The 25,804-nt window shown below is 43.1% G+C and overlaps 1 protein-coding gene across 47 annotated transcripts in view; it reads right to left on the reverse strand.

Moving 5' to 3' along the window:
* Positions 1-573: 573 nt before the first annotated feature.
* Positions 574-25,804, reverse strand: part of LOC141576892 (uncharacterized) — a 195,064-nt gene continuing 169,833 nt past the window's right edge. For 43 of the 47 annotated variants that reach the window (XM_074360238.1, XM_074360223.1, XM_074360213.1 and 40 more), the window contains 5 exons: positions 22,183-22,382; positions 21,759-21,882; positions 19,787-19,947; positions 16,236-16,331; positions 2,890-4,824 (listed from right to left, as the gene is read on the reverse strand). The gene's annotated coding sequence lies outside the window, so the exon portion shown is untranslated. Of the gene's footprint in view, positions 2,489-2,889; positions 4,825-16,235; positions 16,332-17,941; positions 18,012-19,786; positions 19,948-21,758; positions 21,883-22,182; positions 22,383-23,138; positions 23,322-25,316; positions 25,489-25,804 lie in introns of those variants that run through there. The other 4 variants (XM_074360209.1, XM_074360229.1, XM_074360225.1 and 1 more) reach the window with 4 other exon arrangements.

Consider the following 25,804-nt stretch of genomic DNA (forward strand, 5'->3'; position numbering starts at 1 on the left):
CCTAATTCTGCTCCTCCTGACCCAGGACACGGTCTCCACTGCTGATGATCCATGAGGTACTGGATTCTTGATCCCATGGCTCTGTGTGTTCTGAGACATCTGGGGACTTCAGCACTGTTTTAGGGGCTTTGGGTCCCACCTCTTCATAGCATTGCTGAGATGAGATCTGTGGGTTCATCCTCATTCTTGAGTGTTCGGTGCATTTTTCCTAGAACCAACACACGCCACCGTGGCAGCACTGCTTTGACCACGTGCTGGGACAGCGTATGCTTGTCAGTTCTTGAGTTTAAATTTTTTGTTCTAATTTCTAAAATGGGGTATATTGACAGATACACCCCATGTAAACAGAAGCTCTGTGGGGTTTTCAGCAGCTTCTAAGAGCATAAATATTCCTGAAGCAGTAATCTTCCTCCCAACAAGTGAGAAGCAAGCCGGTAAGCCCTGGGTGCCTGTCGCGGCCAAGCTCTGCAGCCCAGGCTGCTCACCGAGGAGCAAGGAGAAAATCTTAAAACCTACTTCCATGCCGTCTTTCACAGAATCTCAGAAATGAACGTTTTAATATCTAAAGAGGGGTGATTTTGCTAAATAAATTTTTTATTTTTTTCCTTTTTCAGTTTTATCGGGTAGAATTATTACAGTTCAACTTCACATACACATATTGCATGTAAATACATGTATAGAGCATACTGCATTTTTTAGTTTAAATATATATACTAATTATTCTTTCTAAGAACAGATTAGAGCTTTAGATTTTTAAAATTACAGTTACCAGAGGAATAAGGACATCTACAAAAGAATAAACAGAATATGGTAATCCTATCACAAAGGACAGTCAGATGTACTTACACATATTCAAGAAATCAAAATAATATTATTTCATTTGTGGTCTTATTATTATTGCTATTAATTTTAGATTCCCCATAAATGAAGTCATATGGCATTTTTCTTTCTCTTTCCACTACACTTCACTTAGAATGACAGTCTTCAGGTCCATCCATGTTGCTGCAAATGGCATCTTTTATGTCTGAGTAGTATTCCATTGTATATATGTATCACCTCGTCTTTATCCAGTCATGTGCTGATGGACATTTGTGTTGTTTCCATGTTCCTTGTTCTATGTCCCTTCTGGCAACAATTACTGATTTTAAATATTTTCCACATTAAAATCCTTCCTGAAAGAGATGTGGTAACTGGAATCAAAAACAGTTACAGCACAGGGTTGTGTGTGATGGGCCCTGGGGGCTTGGTAGGAAGGTTGGCAGAAAGGATTTCAGATTCTGATCAAATGATTCCTCCTCTTGTAGCCCTGATGATCGCCTCTCTCACGGCCGGTCCTACTAGTCTGATCAGTCCCTTCTGTGATTCCTACTGTATTGTGCACAAATTTTGTCCAATTGGTGTCATCCAGCAGGGACCTTAAGTGAGGCACGCAAGCTCCTGTGTTGGTTTCTTCCATCAGCCCTTAACTTCCTTGGGAGCCAGGACTGTCTCATTGCCCCAAGGATCCCTAATGCCTAGTGAGATGCCTGATAAAGCTGGTACTTAACGAGCACATAAGTCAAATGGAAAAACCTGATCAAAGAAAAGGCCCTCATTTCTCAGACATGTCTACTTGAGTACATAGGATAAAATGACATGTCTTCTTGGATTTGCTGTCAAAAACTTCAACAAAGGACAAATAAAAGAACAAAGGTCTGAATAAAGGAAATATGGAAAAGTTTGTGAATTCCTTAATTTGGGTGATGGGCTGATTGTACTATACTTACTGATATATACTTAAGTTAGTTTATAATTTTACTGTCATTAGCTGAATAGCAAGTATTAATACGTATTAATTGAAAACCTTAGAACTGAATAAACTTACCCCACACAAAATCCTTAATATCCTAGTAGTTTGTCTTTCAGAAATCTTTTCCCACAAAGACAGGAAAAAAGGGAAAGGCAGATCCGTGGAGTATTTCCACGTTGTCAAAAGACCAAAGGCCGATAAAAAAGAAGAGATTGTAAAAAAGATAAAGAGGCTGAAATCAATGTCTGTTAAACCTAGCTAACAATCCTAAATGGCCCAACTTAACTAACCTCAGCACTGCTGCATCAAGAATGGGGCAAATAGCACCTAGTGGATTTTTTTTTTTAATAAATAAATAATGATCCAGTTCCTACCACAGGCAATTATGATAAGACTGAGTATAAGTTCTAACACCAACTAGTGTACAAATCATAATTTCTACTTGATTCAAACTGCTTCTTCTATAAAATTTGAATCTTTTTATTCTTAAGACAGATTTGTGGCCTAAGACCTAGTGATAAAATTTTCAACTGGCTTGTATTAAAAAAGTTCACCATAGTGAGAGTTTATTACATCAAGTATTCCTTTTTGGGAAACCCATGTGCCTTGTCACTCTCTTTCATAAGATTTCCTGTGGAAAATTCAATCCTTCATTCAGGAAAAGGCTGAGCAATATACCTCATGGAAAACCTTCATAAACTGCAACACAAGAAAATGAAAATGAAAGTGAGCAGCCCGTAAAGCCGGCAGACACACAGCGCACGGCTGTGTTCCCGCCTCGAAATTCCGTAACCAGCAGGGAAAATGTGCATTTCAAGAAATAGACATAAACAATTTTCAGGACCTGAGCACACAATTTCCCTTTCAGGGTTTAGTGGGCTTCCATTTAATTCTATGAGAAATGTTTAAAACAACAGAACAACAGCTGAGATAGGGTTTAAAGTAACTTTTATGTCTTAGTGAAAATAATGCCAACTGATAGTTATCATTTTTACTTTATTTGATCTCACTCTCTTACTTTACCTCCCCAACTTCCTCCACAAAATGATTGTGAACATCCCCTCCTGTGTCAGAAGGCTAAGTAGAAAGTACCAATCAAATGGAGGTGTGCTTTGTTGTTTTATTTTTCAAAACAAACAAGTTTCATTCATGTGATTTAATAATTAAGATCAGAAACAAAGTCTACTCAATAAATGGTAGCCAACACATGTCATCATAGCTGCTCATCAGGTTTGGCCCCACGTTACACACTTTTACATGGACATGTGCCATGTACTGTCATGAGAAACGGTGAGTGGGGACAGGGCCTCTGCTCTCACAGGGCACACATCCTGGTGGGGGAGGTGGTGTTCAATCATTGCCCTTTTTTTGTTAATGTACTTACAAATTATGGGAAATGCTATTTAAAAAGAACAAAATGAGTCAATGAAAGTGAAAAATACAAGGACAGTATTTAGGCTGAGGGAAGATAGGGAACCTCTTTGAAGAGCTGACACTCCACTGAGACCCAAAGGACAACTCCGGTGCTGCAGGTGAAGGCAGGGACACATTGATAAAGGGCTGATATCCAGAATATACCAAAATCTCTTTAAACTCAACAAGAAGGATGAACAACCTGATTAAAATATGAGCAAAATGCCTGAACACACACGTCATCAAAGAAGAAGTCTAGATGCCAAAGAAGTCTACGGAAAGATGCTCCACAGCATCTGTCATCAAGGGGATGCAGACTGAAACAGCGAGGTACCACTGCACACCTGTCAGAACTGCCAAAACGCAGAACACTGACAGCACCGAATGCTGGTGAGGATGTGGAGCGTCAGGAATTCTCATGCATTGCTGGTGGGAATGTAAAATTGCCCAGATACTTTGGAAGACGGTCTGGCAATTTTTTACAAAACTAAACGTACTCCTAACATATGATCCGGCAACTGTGCTCCTTGGTGTTTACTCGACGAAATGGAAACTTATGTCCACACACAAAACTGCATACAGATGTTAATAGCAGCTTTATTCATAATCACCAGAACTCAGAAGCAACTAAGCTGTTCTTCAGTAGGTGAATGGATTAACTGTGATCCAGCCAGAAAATGGACTATTATTTGGTGCTAAAATGAAATGAGTTATCAAGGCATGGAAAGACATGGAGGAACCTTAAATTCATATTACTAAGGGAAAGAAGCCAATATGGGAAGGTTCCGCAACTGTCTGATTCCAACTGTATGGTGTTCTGGGAAAGGGAAAACCACAGAGACTAAAAGATCAGTGGCTGTCAGAGGCTAGAGGGGAAGGAGCAATGAATGAGGTGCAGCACGGAGCATTTTAAGGTCACTAAGACAGACTACTTTGTATGATGCTGTGACGGTGGATACATGTCATTGCACATCTGTAAAAACCCACAGAGTGCACACCACCAAGTGTAAATCCTAGTGTCAAGTCTGGGCTCTGGGTGATGATGACGTGTCAGTGCAGGTTCACCGATTGTCGCAAATGCACGCTCTGGTGCAGGCGTCAATATTGAGGAGGCTGTAGGGACAAACTGCTGTTCATAAACCCAATCCAGCCCCAGACACTGCTGTTAATAAAGCTCTGTGGGTGTGTGGAATGTCCGGATGCTCTGGCGTCTGAACAGCAGAGCTGAGCAGCTGCACCAGAGATCAGGAGGTTTGCAGACCCTGAAATACTTACTCCCAAGCCCTTCACAGAAAAAGTCTGCTGAGCCCTTTTCTAAACGAATCAGAATTCACCCTGATGAGACAGGACAGCAGGGCCCAAACCAGGCATGGTTAATGGGACTGAAGCAATGTTTTAGTTCCAACACCTTTGCTGAAGTCCTGCAGATCCAGCGACAGACTGTAGCCAGGAAGCTTCTGCAGAAGGAGTCGGTAGCAGGCCTTCCCGCCAGGCTCCGTGATGCTGGGGGCCGCGCGCTGCACGGGGGCCACCCGCTTGAAGAAGGCGGACTTGCTGTGGAAGCCGATCAACTCATAGAGCTCGGAGAGGATGCTGCACTGCTGAATTCTCTCCTAGGAATGCTGAAGCACAGGGAGAAAAGCAACAAGCATCTGAACGAAACATGTAATTGAAAAAAGACCCGTAAAATATTTTCCCTTAAAACAGAGACCCAACGACACAGGAAGGAAGAGGAAGGCTGACTTCATGCACTGATGGGACCGGATGCAGAAATGCAGGGAAGCAGCGCTGTGCAGATGCTCCAGACCCCCTCTGGGCCCCACCTTTCCGAGTTCCGCCTCTCCTTTTACTAGAAAGTTCCGTATTCCCTGAAACAGAGGAATCTGCTACCTAAATATGGGACACAGAGAAGGGAAAGAGGAAAAGGACGGGAAAGTAAAGGAACAACAGTTCATCTAGACCCTGGGGTTTAGGTGGGACTTTCACCAAACACACAACCTCTCAAAGCACAGAGCACACAGTGAGAGGCTGACAGAGTGACTGCGACTTCTGCTCCTTAAACACCAGCTACCTGGCAGCACACGCTGTGCCCATTACTGAATCATTACAATCATTTCAGAAACTATTACTACCCCGGCTCACAGGCAAGGAAATCTGAATCTCGGGGAGGATTATTATCATCCTGGACAAATTCCCACGGCCCAGAAGTGTCAGAGCCTCCGGCAGACCCTGGACTAAAATGCTCCTCATCACCAAGGGCACTGAGCCTCAGGCTGAGGCCACGTCAGGTCTGCAGGGGCCCAGAGCACGAGTCTGTGGGACAGGGAGTGGTCCCACTTGAAGTGCCAGGCCAAGGCCCTCAGGAACCTATGTAATGAAACCAAATACCCAAACTCATTTCCAACGCACTTCCCTGTCCGGGAGGACTGCTCGGCACATCTGGCTTATCACCTGTGCCCAGGCTGTGCAAGGGGCCCAGACAGTGATGTGACGTCCCCATGGAAGTGGCTCAGAGACCGCTTCATCACAGGAGAGACTCTCCCGGCTTCCAACGTTAACTCTCCATTCCATTTCCAACTGGAAAGTAAGTTTAGACTTGTTTTCCTCTCCAGAAACAAAGAGAGTGGTAACATCAGCGGGAAACTCAAGACTGAGGAAGAGTCTCCTGGCCATTTGGAAGGATAGGCTGGGGAGGGAACAGAGACAGGGATCAGAAAGACCCGTGTTCCAGTCCAAAGTCTGCACATCACTCGCTTTGACAGTTTCCTTATTAATACAGGTGATAAAATCTAATTATGATTGTTGGGAAAACTAAATGAAATAACGTATGCCACTAGCATAGGTGTAAAATCCTCCATGAGTGTTCCAGAAATGGACGTGACCATGGTTAGATACTGTCTGCCAAGTCTTGTGTGCTAAGTTCACATCAGCCAGCCAGAGATGTGCCAGAGAATGCCTCAACAGCGAGCAGCCTTCTCCAACTTGGAAACTCACAGTGTCCGAAGAACAGGCAGTGGTGGATGCTTTGGGACACTCTGGAGGTAGCACTCCAGTGATGACTTTAAAAAGCTGGGGAGAATTTAGGGGACCATACAGTTCAAATACAGAAAACTCATTCCATGTCTACAAATATTCATCTCAAGCCATGATGATTCATAGAGGAAATACATATTCAAACGTACATCATTTTCCCACATAAGTGCATCAAAACAATTTGGAAAGAATGTAACTTTCTTCTCTAGATCACACAGTGGGGATTACGAGGTTTGTACTGAAAGCCCTACGTGTAAATCATCTGCAAACGTAACTGGGTCCATTATCAGTCATCATCATTCGAAGGGAAGGATGGAAAAGAACAAAGCCAAGCTAATACGCTCCGGTATTTTGTTGGGTTACGATGTCACAGAGGAGACGGACAGGTCATCAAGGAACCACTCTGCCGTGATCACGGAGCCGGAGAGCGGGATGGGCGGCCAGATGTATGGCGCAGCCATAGCTGGGCCTGCGCTTCTAGGCAGGTACCCAGTCACTTCGACAAGGTGTCAAAAGTGTATGCCCACGTCCTCATCACCTGTCATGCATTAAAGAGAAATGGAAACCTATAAACGGCCAATAAACTCGGTGGGTACACCGTCCAAAGAGCAAAGTCACAGTTTGACAACTGGCCATCCCGGTTCCCTGGGATTCATTCTTGGAGAACCTTAAAAACCACTCCTCTGTCCTCAAGAAGTGCTGCCTACTTTTCCGATCTTTGGCTCAGGGATACACCACGTTCACGTGGACTTTAATGTCTGCACAGATTTGACTGTCTTTCTCCAGGTTCACTTGTCCATTCTGAAGAGGCCTGAGTTAAGTCCAAATTCCATAAGATCAATTCCCTCTAGTGACAACTCAACGAGTCTGCAATTACAAACCAACTGAACAGGACTGTCCTCAGCTAAAAATGTCACCCATCCTTCACTGTTTTCTTAATCTCCTCTCCTGGCTAATTGCAACAGACTAACACCACCCTCCAACAAGATCCCCAACTATGTCAAATAGAAAGTAAGATCCATAAAAGAGGAGACAACTCCATAGTCACCTCTGAATTCCTAGCATATATTAATGTCAATAAATAGAACTATGATTATGGCTTCTTTCCTTTAAAACCTTTCTGGTTATTTAAATGAGACCATGGAAGGGAGGTGTTTGGGTCCAGTATCTTGATCCAGAAAACTCTGGAGACCTTTTTCAGAATGGCTGCCCACTGATTCATTCAAAACACAACTTCTCTTTCCGGGAGGAGCTGTGATTTTCTGCCAGGAGTTTGTTGTCACTCTCATGCCAGAACAGATTTAAACTAAATACTTACATTGGATATGTTATTTTCCCCCGCTTCCAAAAAAATTGACTTTCCTTACTTCCTTGCCTTGAGGAATGCTTTTTTGCTTTTCTTTCTAATTCACTCTTTTATACAGCAGGATTCAGGATGTGCTTGGCCTTACATAAGAACAGCCATCCAACTCCCAGTGTGAGAGGCCTGGGGCTCACCTCCTGCCCTCCTGTCAAGGCAACTGAAAATCAGTTCAGGAGCCAACTGGCCCCCCAGGGCTTCTAAGGCTCAAGTATCTCCCAGAATCCTTGCTTTCTGGTTTGACTTGGCTTCTGAGGATTTCCCCTCACTTTCTTGACAATTAGCTGTGCAGCTTGAAAGATGAGGAAGGAAGGTCTTATTTCTTAATCAGCATTTTAAGGAACTTATGTAATGAAGGTTTTCAAGAGTTTCTAGAACCCTCCATTGCCGAGACAGAAAACACACTAGATATTTTCTAAATCTAGCTATCATGTGCATGTTTTCTTTGCTTTTGTTTTCTTAACTGCTAACGGACATTTTTAATTAAAAAATAAAATAAGGCCCCAAATAGGATAGAACATTGAAGAGGAAACAAAATTAAAGGGCAAAGACAGAAAAATGATAAGTACTCTAGAAAGTTAATAGAAAACATACACTATGGATCAGATCAGCAATTCTCAGTAACAGCTAATTGAAACCTGACCATGAGGTAAAATGTCTCTCCTGTCAGGAGACGGCCAACAGAAAACAGAATTAAATCAACAAACTAAAATTCTAAGTCTGGCGAGGTAGAGAAGTCTACCAGCTAAATGTGTTTTCTTCTGGAAAAGAGGGAGATACACAAGATCTTTTCTGTGGAGCCTGAGCCCAGGTGAGGACGGTGAAGTGAGCTCTGTAAGTACCCAATTAGCAAAGTGAGTGATGAATAAAGAGACGTGAGCTTTGATGACAGAGATGATACTACTATTCACTTGTCCTGTAAGTATATCTTCACGTTCAATGATCAATACCTCGGCGTCCTCAGGGATTGAGATTATAGGAAAATGAACAGCCCGGGCCTAGACCTCCTCTATGATTGTGGCACTGCACTTAGATGTTTCAAGGGCACCTCCAACTTCACCTGCAAATAGTTGATTTCACGGTGCTCCTCCAATAGCCGTCCTGCCCAGGGCCCCTTGTAGGGGGTCAAGGTCTCTCTGCCTCTCCCAGCTCAGTCCCATCACTCATAGATGTGACTGGACCCCTCCTTCAGGGCCCAATTTCCTCAGTCAACGAGTCCCACCACCCACACCTCACCTACCAGATTCTCACTGGCACTCCCTCAGCACTAACTCTGTGCTGGGGACCACGCTGCACATTGTGCACACGTTATCTCACTGGATCTCCACAGAAGTCCTGGGAAGTCGGTATATCACTGCTTCAATTAATAAGATAAATTGTTTCACTTCCTTGAATGTGTCATCCAAAGTGACATGGCTACTGAGCCACAAACCTGGGACTGAAAATCACTTGAAAATTGAACACTGCTACACCTCACAGCCACCCTACTCTGACTTATCACATCACCTCCTGCCGAGCCTTCTAAATGTTTCTAAGCATTCTACAAGACAAAAGTGATCTACGAGAGCACCCCTCTCCCCTACTTAAAATCTGACAATGACGTTCCACTTCCCTTAGGAGAAAGCCCCACCGGGCCTGAGCACAGCCCAATGGCCCGGCATCCGCGTTCCCTGCGCAGCCGCGCCGCCTCACCCACCATGCAGCGCTACATGTGCCGTGTCCAGAACAGGGATGCTGACTCCGTACAACCCAGGGCTCGTCTCACTCAAACAATGATCACCCTCTTCAGTGCTGACTCTCAGAAAATTGTTTTCTCTGGATGAATCAATATTTTTTTTCTTACAACTTCCCATCATTGATAATGAGCTCCCCCCAAAAGAGAGAAGACCTAATCCTCAGACTCCTTATCTGTAAAGTGTGAATAACAAGGAAATATGAGAGGTTTTAAGCGAAATAATATTCATGTGAAGCTAAAGGACAATTCCCAACATACAGTAAGCACTCAATATTTGCTTACTTAATATTAATAAGAATATAATGCATTCCAGCAACCTTAAATCAATGCTTTATGGCTTTGTCCAAAAGACTACCGACAAACTATTGGACGAACCCCTTTGAGCAGATCCGCCCAAGCGTACTGGGATAGGTAAGTCTTGACTCCAGTTACAGCTGCAGCCAACCAGCACTACGGGGCGGGGGCAGTTTGCTCAAACTCGTACATGTTGCTTGAGCATTTAATTGTCACTAATGAATAAAGACAGGTGTTCTTTAGTCAAAGCTCCTGAAACATAAATCTTCAAAGATTGATGCAAATTAGTTTCAAGTACAACACTCTCACTAGAAATTATTTGAAAATTATAGTCTTAGCTCCTCCACACATCGAAAGGGCATTTTCTTAATGTATCTGACTATATACACTGAGAGGATTGTTTAAAAGAAATTAAGATGAAGCCATAATGAATAAGCTTTCAGTATAATCTGCACAAAGCCCCACCCAAGGATCTCACTTCTCACTTCCACATAGGTGTTCAGGTAGCTTAACCTGGGTCTTGGTTTCTTATGACACGGAGGTGGGAAGAATTGTGGATAGATTTATGTAGCAAATATAAATCTAGGGTATTTGCTGTGTAGGAATCCTAGAAATAAATAAATTGATATATACTCCCACCCTTAGAAAGCTCAGCCTTTCCAATTACAACAGCATTAAAAATAAAATGAGAGATACATTTAACAAAATTTTACAAGATTTGCACATTGAACATTTTGAAGTATCACCAAAAAAAATTAAAAGATCTACATATATGGAAGGCATCCCATGTTCATGGAATGGTAGACAATATTGTTAAAAATGTTAAGAATCCCCAAAGTGATCTACAAATTTAATGGAATCCCTATCAAAATTCCAGCTGACTTCTTTGCAAAAATTGAAAAACTGATGCCAAAATTCATATGGAAGTGCAAGGGTCCCAGGTCAGCCAAAACAATCTTGAAAAAGAAGAGCAAAGTTGGAGGACTCACTCAAAGGTTACTACAAATCTATAGTACACAAGTCATTATGGTACTGGCATAAGTTTGGATGCATAAATCTATGAGACACAATAAAAAATCCAGGGGGGAAATTTACATTTACAGTCATTTTTCCAGAAATGTGCCAACAACACTCTATTGAAAGAATAGTCTATTCAACAAATGGTGCAGAGACACCTGAGTATCTGAAGGAAAAAGAATGAATCTGGAATCTGGACCCCCGTATTTTATTTAACAAATAAAATATTAATTCAAAATGGATCACAGACGGAAATGTAAAAACTAAATGTATAAGATTTCTAAAAGAAGACATAGTTTAAATCTTTGTGGTCCTAGGATAGGCTATGGCTTTCTAGATACAATACCAAGAGCACAAGTGAAAAAAAAGAAAGATAAAATGGACTTCATCAAAATTAAAACCATTTGTTACAAAGGACATCATCAAGAAAGTGAAATGAAAGGGGAAGGGGGTAGCTCAAGTGATAGAGTGCGTCCTTAGCAAGAAAAATAAAATGAATAAATCTAATTACCTCCCCTAGAAATAAATTGTTTTAATGTTTAAAAAAAGTAAAGTGAAACGACAATCTGCAGAATAGGAGAAAAATTTTGCAAAGCATATATCTAATAAGATACTAGTATCCAGGATATAAAACAAATGCTTACACCTGACCAATACAAAGAAAATCGACCCAATTTTTAAATATGCCAAGTATTTAAATAGATACACAATTGGCCAATAAGCATATGAAAAGATGCTCAGCATCACTAGCGAAATCAACATCAAAATGAGATCTGACTTTACACTCACTAGGATGGTTATAATCAAAACATGGACAATAACAAGTGTTGGTCAGGAGGCAGAGAAATGGGAACCCTCAATACACAGTCGTTGGAAAGGGGCAATGGTACAGCTTCTTTGGAAAAGCCTGGTGTTTCCTCAAAAGGTTAGAATTATATGGCACAGCAATTCCACTCCTAAATATAGAGTCATCCCTCAGTATCCTCGGGATTTCGTTTCAGGAAACCCCCACCCTGGATACCATAATCCAAGGATGTTCGAGTTCCTTTACAATCAGCCATCTGGATCCATGAAGTGGAAACTACAGATATGGTGGGCCAACTGTACAGCCAACAAAATGAAAATATATTCTCACAAAACTTGCACATCAATATTCATGGCAGTATCATTCAGAGTAGCCAAAGGTTACAAACAATATCCATCCATCAATGAACGGATAAACAAAATTACCAAGAATAGTCCCACAAACATTTGGTCATTGAATCTTTGACAAAGGAGGTGAGAACATACAATGGAGTAAAGACAGCCTCTTCAGAAAATGGTATAGGGAAAACTGGACAGCTGCATGTAAATCAATGAAGTTAGGCTACTCCCTCACAGCATACACAAAAATAAATTCAAAATGGCTTAAAGACTTAAACATGTAGAAAAGACACTATAAACCTCTTAGAAGAAAACATAGGCAAAACATCTGACATACATCTCAACAAAGTTTTCCTAGAGCAGTCTAATCAAGCAATAGAGATACAAGCAAAATAATACAAGTGGGATCTAATTAAACTTACAAGCTTTTGCACAGAAAAGGAAACAAAAAGCAAAACAAAAAGACAATCTATGGAATGGGAGAAAACAGTTGCAATAAATGAAACTGACAAGGGCTAAATTCCCAGAATATGTAAACAGCTTTTACACTTAATAAGAAAGAAAAACAAACAATTCAATTCAATAATGGGCAGAAGTCCTAAAGAAACATTTCTCCAATGAAGATATACAAATGGCCAATAGGCACATGAAAAAAATGCTCAATATCATTATCAGAGAAATGCAAATCAAAACTGCAATCAAGTCTCACCTCTCACCAGTCCGAATACCCATCATTCTGAAGTTCACAGATAAATGCTGGAGAGACTGCGGAGAATTGGGAAGCCTCCTACAATGTGGTGGGAATGCAGTTTGGTGGAGCCATTGTGGAAAACTGTATAGAGGTTCCTCAAAAGACAAAAAATTGATCTCCCATATGACCCAGAAATCCCACTCCTGGACATATATCCAGAAGGAACCCTAACTCAAAAAGACACTTTCACCCCAATGTTCATAGCAGCACTATTTACAATAGCAAGACATGGAAGCAACCTAAATATCCACTGAAAGATGACTGGATAAAGAGACTGTAGTATATTTCTCCAATAGACTACTATTCAGCCATAAAATAATAACAAAATAATGCCATTTGCAGCAACATGAATGGACCTGGAGAATGTCATTCTAAGAATAGTAAGCCAGAAAGAGAAAGAAAAATACCATATGAAATCGCTCACATGTGGAATCTTAAAAAAAAAAAAATCAAAAAACAAAGACACAAAAAGATAAACTTATCTACAGAAAAGAAACAGACACAGAGACATAGAAACCAAACTATGGTTACCAGAGGGGAGAGGGTGTGGGAAGGAATATATTGGGAGTTCAAGATTTGCAGATACTGAGTATGTATAGAATAAACCGCAAGTTTATATTGTATAGCACAGGAGAATATATTTAATATCTTATAGTAACTTATGTTTAAAAAGAATATGAAAATGAATACAGGTATTTTCCTATTTAACTGAATTGTTGTGCTGTACACAAGAAACTGACACAACATTATAAACTGACTAGACTTCAATGAAAATATTTTTAAATAGACCAAAAACGAAAAAAAAGAAAAAGGATATTATGAAACCAAAAGAATAAAGTACTGACTCAGGCTACAATATGGATGAACCTTGAAATTTTATGCTAAAATAAGCCAGACACAAAAGGACAAATAGTGCCCTTTAAGGTGAACTGTATCTAAGCGTTTACTGTACTACTTCTGTAAATTTTCCGGAGGTTTGAAGTCTATCAATATCAAAATAAAATGTATTATTCATTAAAATCATAAAACGCTTCCTCACAGGAGGGCTTTAATTATTAAATGCAGAAATGCATGTAAAGCTCCTGGAAAAACAATTTGCACATCCACACACAGACACTGCTGTCACTGACTCTCAGAGGGTGGTGCCAGCGCTGATGAGGGCTGCCTCCACTCGCTGCCCTGCAGAGAGGAGTGAGGGCCTGGGCTCTGACAGGCAGGGTGAGCGTGACCCTGGTTCAGACACAGCCATGCCCCAGACTCTGTGTTACCCAACTTTCTTATACAAATTGCAACATGTAATGTAAAAACGCTACAGGGATGTATCTTACAACACAGGGAATACAGCCAATGTTTACAGTAACTATAAATGGAGCATCTATTGTACACCTGAAACATATCATTTTAAATCAGCTATATCTTTGTAAAAAATTAAAAAAATAATTTAAAAATGTTATCACTTTAATATTCAATTCGGTTTTTAAGTAACGACTAAACAGCTTAGAATGTATAAAAGCATTTAAGTGTGCTGTATGTTTACACATTTATTTACTTTCAGCCTCCTGCTAAAAGAGAAATTAAACAATTTTTTTAAACACACCTTAACAACCATAACAACAAAAAGGCAAAATTGAGAGTGAAGAGAAATTGGAGATTCAATACTTAAATGAAACCAGGGGGAGGTAAAGTCATAAATATGGATTCCCTGGAGTCAGGGCAAGTGTTAAAGTCCGACTAGAAATTCAGCTGTCAGATTCTTGGCAGCTAAAGCAAAAAGAAAAGATCATAGGGGGGTGGTAGAGCGTGTGCTTAGCGTGCACGGGGTCCCGGTTTCAAGCCCCAGGGCCTCCACTATCAGATAAATACACCTAATAACCTACCCCCCCAAAAGAGTCCGAAAGAAAAGAAAAAGAGAAATTTCTTTCCAAAAAAACCTGATATTAAATTTGGATTAAATACTTTAAAAAAAAAAAGAAATATAGAAAAGATGAGTGACACTGTGAAGGAAAAGCCCAGCTGGGCTAACGAGCTAAGTCACAAATCTAAGTGTGATAAGTGTCGGTTTACTGATCTAAGTATTGCTGGGCTAACTCGTAAATCTGAAGTTTAGTGTCAGTTTACTGGGCTAATAAGCTAACTCGTAAATCCAAGGTCAACAATTGTCAGTAACGTGATCTGTTCCAAATTCATAAGCTTCAGTGTACTGATTCCTTGCTTTTTGTTGTTTGAGCCTTATTGGCTAATAGCCCCTTACTTGTAATTAACCCTATAGAACCTCATGTGCAGGTCTTGGAGGTGCTCAAAGCTTCGGAACAGGAGCCCCTCTGAGCCCGCCAGCATAAAAAATCTCAGTGCTTGTTTCTTGGCTGGCCTGTTCTATCCGTAACAACACAAGCGATAATGCCCTTGAGATAAATCTGTGATGGCTGCTGGCAGGTCCCCATGTCTCACGTGGCAAAATCTGAAACATCCTTCTCACCACTCAGAGTCATCATAAGCCCACTCCACACTTCACGCTGTTAAATGCAGGGGCACAGGCAGGGCCCGGCCTTTGCTCTCTCTGTGTCATCACAGTGAGACAGGATGGAAGGGGCAGAGCACAGCCATTCAAGGAAGGCCACAGCAATTAACATCAAAATGGTGAAGGATTCAACCCCCAGTAGGCCTTGAGGCTCAGGATGAAGAGATTTAACTTCTAGCAGAGCTTGAGCTTCATTATAAACCCATTGTAATAGTAACATGGTGAATATCATGCCCCAAGGTACCATGGCAGTCCCAAGGCTAGCCACAAAATGTCAAAGTGTGGGAAATGGCCAACTCCCCGGGAATCCCAGCCCCTTGCCTTTAGGCTGGTTCTTCTACATATTAGCAAATGAAACCACCAAGCCCAAGAAAACGAGCAACACAGCGCCACCTCGCGGTCACCCCTCTCTCTCCCTCTTCGGAGAAAGACCACAATCTGTGGAGTGTGTACTTACTTTTAATCTGAGCACCCAAACCCCACACCTCGTGGCCTTTCTGTTGCCTTTCAATGTGTCTCTGTGAATAAATCTACCTTTTCTCAACACTGGCTTGCTCTTGAATACTTTACTGCACGAAGCCAAGGAACAAAATCTGGTGGGACACATCCCAGGGGCTCAACCAAAGCCTGGGACACAGCCCTTCTCATGCCTCACGTTTTTTTCCTTGTATCAACAGGACTGGGTTGTGAAGGGAGCTCTGAGGCCCCAGCTAAGGGACAGAAGCCGCCCCCAGGGCTCGAATTGGCGGGCAGCCTCTTCCCCAGCAGGGGCCTTGGGGTCTGCCCGGTTCTCTGTGTTTCTCTGTTGTGCTGACTCCCCAGCCACAGAGCGTTCTCCCTAGGCCTGTCCCCACAAAACCCTTCTCTCCAAAATACAAGCACATCATGTCACAATCCTCTTGTTCAACCAGGAAATGCTTAACCCACTTTTTCCCTCCACAGTAAAGTACCTAACTGTCCTCCCTCCCATCACAACACTTCTTTCTTTGTGAGAACTCTGCACTCCCCACACACCACCCTGAACGCAGGTGCCTTGCTGGCTGGGAACGAGATGTTTCAGTCTCACACAGCCTGCATCCTTTCACTTTCCCCTTGTTACCATAAAAAAGCCTTTCCTGAGTCACCCACAAATCTGATTCCGAACTTCATAAAGTGCTGAGGTTGCAGTCACTGTGTGCATACCTCCCAGGTTTTGACTAAATTTCCTTCACGAGATCTTCATTAAGGAGCTGCATCAAGAAGTCGAAAGAGGATATTCTTACTTCTGAGAGAAGGAGCCTGCAAGAAATTTAAATGGCTTTCAAGACAGAGTTAACCAGGGACAGAGAGGTCACGGGGCCTAGTCAACAATGTCACGAGGCAAAATGTTCTTCAAAGACTCAGAGTGGCTTCTGAACGTAGAGTCGGCAGGGAGAAGGTGACACGCAGTGAGTGGGGTGAGTGACACAGGGTACGCTCCCCCAGCTGGGGAAGAATTGGATTTTGTTCTAGTTTTCCAAACAATTTCTTAATACCTTTTTCTCCTATTGTCACATACCATTTCCTATGAATTAAGAATATCAATGTCAGTCATTTGGGCCAGTTGGGAGAAGCTACACGATGCCATTCACAGGGCTGGGGCATGACAGCCACGCCAGTCTAGGTTGAAAGACCAGTGGGGGTATTTCCATGGTGATCACGGGCATGCAGCAAACTCCCCAGCTTCAATGACCTCATCTCAAAGGTGGGGCAATAAAACTACCAAGAAAAGTGCGTGATGATTATGGAAGACATCTGTTTACTAGGTAAGTGCCCGTGACAGCTGCAGCTTAATGGGGAATGAGTATGATTAACAAGGCCCTGTCTACCTGGCCACACGCTCCCTGCCTTCCTGCCTTGGTGCAGCAGCAGAGTTTGTTTAGCTGAGATGAACGCCCCCCAGAGCAGCCCCGACGGGAAAGCTCGCAGCTCTGCATTGTGAGGCGTGTTCCTTTCCTTCTCAGTGCTGATCACAGTTTGCTGTCATCTGTTTTTATGTTTATCCCTTTTGTAACTTCCTCTCCTCCAGAGTTTTGCTCAAGCAGTGCAAGGCCAGGTGTGTCTTGCGGCCTGCCCGATATTCTGGGCTGGGAAACAGCCGACCACACATCTGGCTCTGGTGCTGAACGGAGAGGGAAGAAGGCCCTGGGGCTCATGCTGAACTGAGGCCCATGCACCCAAAATTATGGTCTGACTTTGGGCAAATTACACAGTCTTCTTTACCCTGAGATTCCTCATCTGTCCATGAAAATAACTGCCCATGGCACACAGAGTTACCAAGATTAAAGGAAATCACCAAATTCACAGCATATTCAAGGGGCTACCAGTGCATTCTCAACAGACAAATGCTGCCTTTACGGCTCTGACACACGCCAAGCGGGGCGGCCACACACAGTGAACACTGCTAAGTGCTTCATGTGTGCTACAATACTCTTTAGAACTTACAACAATCCCAGGAAGAAACTAATATTATCATGCCCATTTCACAGATTCACCAACAGGTTAAGAGAGGTTACATTCTAGTCCAAGGCCGTATGGTGAGGAAATGGTTATTTAAACAGGAATGTGGGCCCAGGCTTAGGCTCCATCTCTCTCCCATCCACCTGACCACTTGCCTATGAATTCCACCTGTCCAATACACATGTTTGCAGCCGGCCAGCTCTTAAATGCAATGTTTGCCACCATTTGTCAATGTTGGTTAATTACCATAAACTGTTCTCAGAAACCACAACAGAAAAGAAACGTGGACTTAAGCAATTCTGCATTGCGTTCTCCTGTAATGTGCAGTCACCCTTCACTACACCACCAAATCCAAATGTATGCTTCCTCCATGTTTATGTTTGCACACGGCTTATTAAAGAAGAATGTACCTGCAGTAATTCCATCTCGGTTGCTTTCCAAGGTTGCAGATTATCCATAATCCGTCCATGAATGAAAATACTACAATGTGAATGAAAATACTGCAACCATGTCAGTAAACAAAGAATGCTGAAACCAAGTCATCAGCGGCTGCTGCCACCCCCCAGCGAGTGCATGCCTGCAGCCCAGCCTCTCAGCCACTCACAATGGTGCCCTCTGAGTGGATTCAGAGTAAGAAAGGACAGGATACTGGCCCTAGATACCTAGGTACCCGCCAAAGTGATGAATTCAATGACACAAATGTTTGCTTCCTCCCATACATAGAAAAGCAGTAAATACTTGATCTTGAGATATCTGGTTTTCTTTAGATAACAAGCAATATTTTATTGTTCCAACTACCTGGTCTTTCTTGTAAAACTTCTATATATCCTAGCTCTTCCCCTACCTCTTGGGAGCAGTCCCTCAGAGTGATCTGAGAGGTTGCCATCCCGGCTCGAGTCCTCCAGCCAAATAAAACATAACTCTTAACATTTAGGCTGAACGTTTATTTCAATGAAGTCCCAGAATAGACAGAACTCATCAATTCTGTAATGGAACACACTGGATCAGGAAACAAAAGCGTGTTTTAGTCTGGAAAAACTACGGTTTCCTCTTTCTTCCTGTCATTATACAATCCCACCAGAACTCATTAATTTGCTGTCTGCTCATCTGGCAACCAAGATCAGAGAAGAGTCAACTCAGCAGAGTGCTCTACTCGGGAGAACACCCCGCAGCAGCACTGCAGGCTACCTGTCCTCCCGCACGCTCTGCTGACACTTGGTGTCCTCCGTGACGACCAGGACAACAGAGCTGTTCACAACAGCTGTGAAGTCCCACACGTTAAATAAATCATTTTATTTTATACGATATTTTACGTATATACCCATCTCTGAAAACAGCTTTGCTAGAAGCCCAAATCTTCAGCATCAATCTGCAAAGGCAAATCCGGTCCGCAAGAGAAAACTAGACTTAAGAGGAAGCTAAGGCATCCAAAGTACTCTCAACAACCTAAGGCCTCCAAAGTCCCCTGCAGGACCTTCAACCAAACTGCCTGCAGGCCTGCAGCTGCAGGCCACAACATGTCTGCTTTTAAAGCAACCCCTTCCTGCCCTCGGGCACTACAACGTCACTCTAGGCCCTCCCATCTCAGGATAAGAGCAGCCGCTGCAGAACCTCACAGGGCAGCACTGACAGGACTGGACAAAGAGGATCAGAGCTAAACAAAGCCTTCTGATGACACGAGCTTGTCACTCTGTCACTTTACATATGAAGATATATATAGAGAGAGGTGAGGTGATCTTGCTCAAAGTCACATAGCTAATAAGTGGCAAAGTCTATAACTCTGCTCCTCCCTCCGGCATGACGCCCCAGCTGGGACGCCCACAGGGTTCTCTCCTGCCTGCCGGACCAGTCCTTTACTGTCACTCATAAAACACCACAGGGTGTGACCCTAGCCTACATTTTCAGCATCTTTTCCCTGCAGTCTCGCAGGAACAAGGCGGTTCGGGCCATTGTATGACTTCTGGCTCCCAGAAGCCTCCGTGCTCAGGCTGGTCTTGCCTGTGCATCCAGTACCCTGCTCAGAGGCTCTTCCTCCCCTGCAGGAACACGTTCCCACTCTCCGCATGACACCCCCTCAGGGAAGCCCTCCTCTCGCCCTCAGCTCAGCAGGTGTCCCAGGCCACATCCCGAGCTGCACCATTAAGACTGCGGGTGCCCAGGTTTGCTAGTCAGACCAGCAGCCTCAGAGCCAGGGTTTATGCCCGGGTCACCCTGCAAACCTACTGCCCGCCATACAGACCCAGCCAGCAGGTCACCTGAAAGTCGCAGCAAGTGTCCCACCCAATCCCGAAGTCTCTTCATTTGCCAGCACCGCTGATGACTGGTCTCCAAACTTTGGTCAGTTTTGCACAAAACAGCAGCTTCCACTGTGAAGCAGGGGGTTTTCTCTTCTGCTCCCCATCCTTACTGGAAACGTCTAGGGAAATGAAAAGGCCTTTTCTCAACCCTTTTCTGATGACACCCACCCACCCACAATACTCACATGCTCAAGAGCTTTGGCTCAACCTGATTTTGTTTCCCTTACGCTAAGGGGCTCAAAACACTGCGGGATTCTTTCACTTTTGAGGGTATTTTTACTCAGTTTATCGGCTTTAATCTGTTTTTGTCTCTCTCTTCAATATCCCTAGAAGTTGCCACTTCTTATTCCCTTCAGCAGCCTCCCTCCCAACATCTAGTCTAGGAAATCAGCTGTGATGATGGGCCCGGGGGCAGTCACAGAAGTTGCAACTAAGGCACAGAGAGGTGACATAATTTGCCCGAGTAGATCAGCTTCAAGCCCCAACACTGTGTGTCACTTCCCTCTGTTTAACTCTTATGCTAAGCAAGCGAACTTTTTGTAGATTATGGTTATAAACAGATGAGGTATGAAAATACATACAAGGACACACATCAACTCTAAGATGTTCATTAACTCCACTATTTTTTTCTATTTATTTTATTTCTATTAAAAAAATTAAGAACCTCTGCAGTCAATATAGCAAAATGTTACTGGGCTTTAAATACAGAATATAGAGGTTTTAAGTGTGTCATTACTCATCCTTATTTGTATGTTCACAAGACAAACTGATTTGAAAGTCTCTCTCCCCTCCCCCTACTCACTACTGGCTCTCACCTGAGCTCCCAAACCACACATCTAACAGCCTTTCACTTTACCCACAGCTGAACTCATCAGTTATCCCCCCAGAACTCCCTCTACAGATTTCCCTCCTCAGAGCATAGCAGGACCATCATTTACCTCATTAATCCACCCAGAAACCTGTTCCTTACTCTATCCTACCTTCACAGACATCATTCATCCTTTCCTTTTTACCATCTAAACATGCCTTCAATCTGTTCGCTTTTACCCGCTGACCATCCCACCGCTCAAGTGGAAGCCACCAACACTGCCCACCTGGACTCACGAGTCTCCCAAGTGGCCCCAAAGCCACTCTCCCCTACTTGAGACAAATGGGATTGTGTCACTCCCACGCTTTTAGGACTGTTTTCAAACCCACTGTTCTTAGAAGAATCTCCAAGTTCTTCACCTGATGAATGTCTTTGCCATCAAATTGTCAGCTCAGGGAGGGGAGGACACGCCCTCTCCCCTAGGACCTGCCCTCTCCCAGAGCATCAGCTTGGGAGGACCTGCTGAGCTACACCAGCCTGTATTCTAACCCTGGTCTTGAGTTCTTAGCAAACTGCTTCAACTATCCATACAAATCCAAGGTAGATTAGAAAGATTTTAGATGTTGAGCTAGACTATTGATTTGGGGATTTTGCACTAGCAACCTGCAAGTACATGTTCTAATGATTCTGTCTTCTTAAAACCACACCCAGATTTAAGTAGTATTTGTGGAATGTCTTCGGAGTAAAAGGGACTGTACTTTTACAGACTTTATGTTTTATACCATGAACAACCCGGACAGGGTCACAAATGGAACCGCCTCACAAGTGACAGAAGACAGCTGACAGGCATATAGCAACAGGTCACAAAGATGGCAAGAGCAAAGTTGTTTCTCCAACCCCACAAAAAATTTTTGAAAGAACTGAAAACTCTGAATTTTGAAAGTAAAATACTATCATATAAAGAAATAAAATAATCCTCTTCATCAGTGTTTCAAGATCTGACTCCAGAATTTTTAGCATGCCATATTGAATCCTAGCACAGAAAAATCAGATGGACTAGTGGTGAGTAAGTTCCAGGAAAACTACAGTAATTCCTCCACTTGTAAAAGGACATAAACTCACCTGTCGAAGATGAATGTAAACCCCATTCTGGAGAAATTCGGAAGCTCCCAGGCTCTGCTTCTGGATGGCAAGGACACGGACAGCTTTGAAGCATGCTTCTAACTCAGTCACCAGCATTCTTACACTGCAGGGGGAAACGGAGGCCCTCAGTCAAGAGCAGAGGTGTTCCTGTCGTGTCTCGCAGGCCGTGCCTCGGGGACTCAGTGCCCTGCAGCAGCCCGGCCCCAGGCGAGGACACGCAGCATGGCCCACCCAAGCAGCAGGTACACTGGGCTTGAGAAAGCCCATCCCCGATGGGGGCAAGAGTGGCTGGTGGGTTTGAGTGAACATAATTGCCCATAGAAATATGCCTGCATTCATTCAAGTGATACAAGCAACAGTAGCAGGCTATTTAACAAAATTTCAACTGTCAGTGGAAATTTACCATTCCTTTCTGCTTGTCCCCTGCACTCTGAGACAGGCTTAGGCTCTCTCACACCGGCAGCTCTGATGCAACAGTTGTGAAGTCGTTTTACTTTGCTGCAAGTGTCCTCGCTCCCGGTGTGGCTATGACTGTCGTCTCTTAACACAGTCAGATGTCTTACTGGATCTCTCCCTGCGTTCCTTGCTCCTGCTTCTCAGATCCTAAGATAAAGGGCAAGTGAAGACACATGACAAGAAAAGGCACCGTGGACTTGAACTAAGTCCTCAGTGATCCCCTAGGTGAGTGCTGCCCACCCCTTACCTTCGATTCTCAAGGTTCTGACCAGGGTGACATCCAGACAGGAGAGCGTCCTGGGCCAATTAAAAGCTGTGTGACTTGGGCCCTGGGACAGGTGCAGGAGCTGGTTCCAGAGGCGTGCCCCTCCCCACCTCTGCTCCCCTCTCTCCCATGGACCCACTGCCAAGCCCCCAGGTTCCCTGATATTCTGTCCTTCTCTTGTAATCTAATCCAAGCCCTTTTCCTCTTCCTTTATTCCCTAATTATCACCAGCTGAAGTGGTTTTTCAGTCACAGTATCTGAATAAATTTCCGGCAGTTGAAAAAGAGGTCTCCAGAGGTCAATGCCCATATGCTGGTTCCTGAAGACAGCCCCTGGTTATGGGGTCCCTCACCAACACCCACGGGGCATCAGACATGTTGCAGAGTCGACCACCCCAACAAGAGTTTGCTGTGACCCCAATGCCCGCACAGCATCCCTGCTCTCATAAATATATTTGACGCACTTATCCGTTACTAAGAAGCAAAATTAAAAAAATTGCTCATGTTTCTTACTAAAATTATTTATGAGGTGGAAAAAGAAATTGTAATAGAAAAGAATAAATTTGACTGCATGTTAGATCTGTTCCTTTGGCTTTAAACCTTTGCTGTTTTCTAGGCTCAGACTTGGTAGCTCTGTACCTTTTGTAAAAGATAGTTGCCTTTAGCCTGAAATATCCAGGAGAGCTATTCTCCGGGCTCTGATCTTTCACGATGTTAACTCTTCTGCACTTACATAGAGATGGCAAGTTGCAAAATAGAGAATCAACTTTGATTTTTTTTGGAGGTTTTAGAGGGGCACCATGATTTGACCCACGTGGACAGCTGCAAGAACAAAGAAGTCCAAGGAGAAACAATTCGTACCGCAAGAAGTTTGCAACAACTAACCACATCCCCGCCCCTTTTTAGTATAAAAGCGGACTGATTCCTGACTTGGGGGAGACGGTTCTCCAGCATGTCATTCTGCCATCTTCTGGGTCTGCCAGCTTTTCAAATAAAGTTAGTATTCCTTGCTCCATCACCTCAATCTCCCAATTTATTGGCCTGTCATGCAGCAAGCAGTACGAGTTTCGACTTGGTAACAAGATGACTGCATTGGAGGTAGTATGTCTCCACTCTTTCCTCGTTTCCAATATGTAACATGCACATCATTTATGATCTAGTGCAAATAATTCATCAAAGACTACCACAAAAAGAAACTACACTCACCTAGCTATCAACACTGAAGTCACAACCTATCAAATTTATATGCTGTTTAAAAACACAAATAAAAAACCTAAAATAGGGAATTGATTCCACAGAAATAAAATTATTTCTACTCCTTCAAAACCTTTTTTCTTTTCTATTTTATTTTGTTTTGCATATTGAAAAGAAAATAAAAGACAAATCATTTTATTTCACGTATTTTGTTATAGCTACATAATTTAATTACTACAAAGAGATTTAAATTGCAATAAAAAATTGTTCATATATTGTACAAATATATATGCACAATCAATGTGGATAAGGAAAGGAATGGACATTTACTAAAAATCCACTGCACATCCAGTCTTTTACAAGCATATCCTGGAATATAAGCTCTATGATCCAGGGGTCCCCCACCTGCATTCTCACTGCTGAGTCCCTTAGTAATCTTCTACCAAGGCACCAGCATAGAACCACGCGATCAGTATTTTCGGTATAAATGAGGGAATTAGCTCATTCAATTCTAAAACAAAAACCCTAAAGTAAATACTGAACTTATTTACAGATAAAGAAAATTGGGCACAAACAACTACAGTTTCTTCCCCAAGTTCACAAAGCTAATAACTGGTAAAGGCAAGATTTGAACTCGTCTGTCTGATTCTAAAAACTAAGGTGGAAATCCCTTATGACTGGGGAGGGTCCAGCAGCACAGCCTATCACCCTATCTTTGTTCAGATCTAGCCTTAGACAGCCTGAGACAGCACCCCATTCCTATGGAACTTGAGGGCAAATGATAACAATAAGGATTTTATATCCAGTAGTTTCTTAGGTATCATTTATATAAACTGTCAGCAGGACAGCAGAAAAACTCTGGGAAATATGAGTGGGTCCAGACCTTTTTGCTGATTAGAAACTCAGTCTATCAGGACAGAGTGACCTTCCCATGAGAGGCCACACGGACCTAAACTAAAGGCAGCTGAGCAATGAAAACTAGCAAGACCCTGGAACTCAAGCAAGAAGGATCCCTGCCATCTCCCACCCTGTTGCCTCTTCATCCACGTGGACACGAAGACAGAAGACCTAGGTTCTTGTCCAAGTTACACTATCATGAATTCTCACCCATAAAAAGTTACGACTCTATGCTGTCCTAAGTCCTTTCCAACTCAAATATGTTGACACCAATATCTCAGCAGAATGTCTATGTCTCCACATCCTCTCTTCTATAAGGAGAATAGTTCTATGGCCACAAAGCAGAAATCCAATTAAAAACACCATGCACTAAGCAAGGTGAATGTCTGCGTAAGAGACTTTGCTCTCACGCTCAGTGAATGAAAACTCAGAAAAATTGGTCCTTCTCCCTCAGCAAGTGGGAGGTAGGCTGATTGTGTGGGTGGGTGGGTGTGCGTGTGTGTGTGTAAATCAAATACAATGACGTCTGGGATCTGTACAGATTTTTTTTAAGTTACTGTCATTTCATGAGGATGAGACACCCTTTAAAATAATTTGAATCTAGTGTTCTGAGAGAGTCTCAGGATCTTTTGGTGGAGGAGGGGAAAGGAAAGGAGGAAAGAAGTAAATGAAGCAAAGGAGTAAGAATACTGCAAGTGAAAGGCAAGACATTAATTTTGTTCCTACTTGCATCACAAACAAATTACGGACTGGCTTTGCCCCGATGTCCTGTCGAGCACTGAGTTGCAGATGAAGAGGTGACAGCCCATTTCTCACTGAGCTTGTGACTGTACGTGGCATCTTATAGAAACAAATCATTTATCCTGATCAAACACTCTAGCAGCAGGCCGTAATTCTCCTATTTTGAGAGACAAGAAAATAGGAGTTCAAAGTGGGTAGATAACTTGACAAAAGTCAGAGGACCAGTAAACAAGAGAGGATGAATTCAAACTCAGATCTGAATGCAGAGTCTGATCTTCCCACTCCCAGGACTGGACAATCCTTAACACACACACTCCCCAGCTCCCCTGCAGTGTTCCTGGCACCAAGCATTTCCCATGGTGATGGACTCCAGTTCTCACAGACACAGTGCTCTGTGCAGCCAATGACCTTGATCAGACCTTGATCATCTACCTGCCATGCCCACCAGGCTTCACCATAAAGGTAGGAAAGCT

This window comes from Camelus bactrianus, unplaced genomic scaffold (genome assembly GCF_048773025.1).
Source record: "Camelus bactrianus isolate YW-2024 breed Bactrian camel unplaced genomic scaffold, ASM4877302v1 HiC_scaffold_43, whole genome shotgun sequence".
Classification (NCBI taxonomy): Eukaryota; Metazoa; Chordata; class Mammalia; order Artiodactyla; family Camelidae; genus Camelus; species Camelus bactrianus.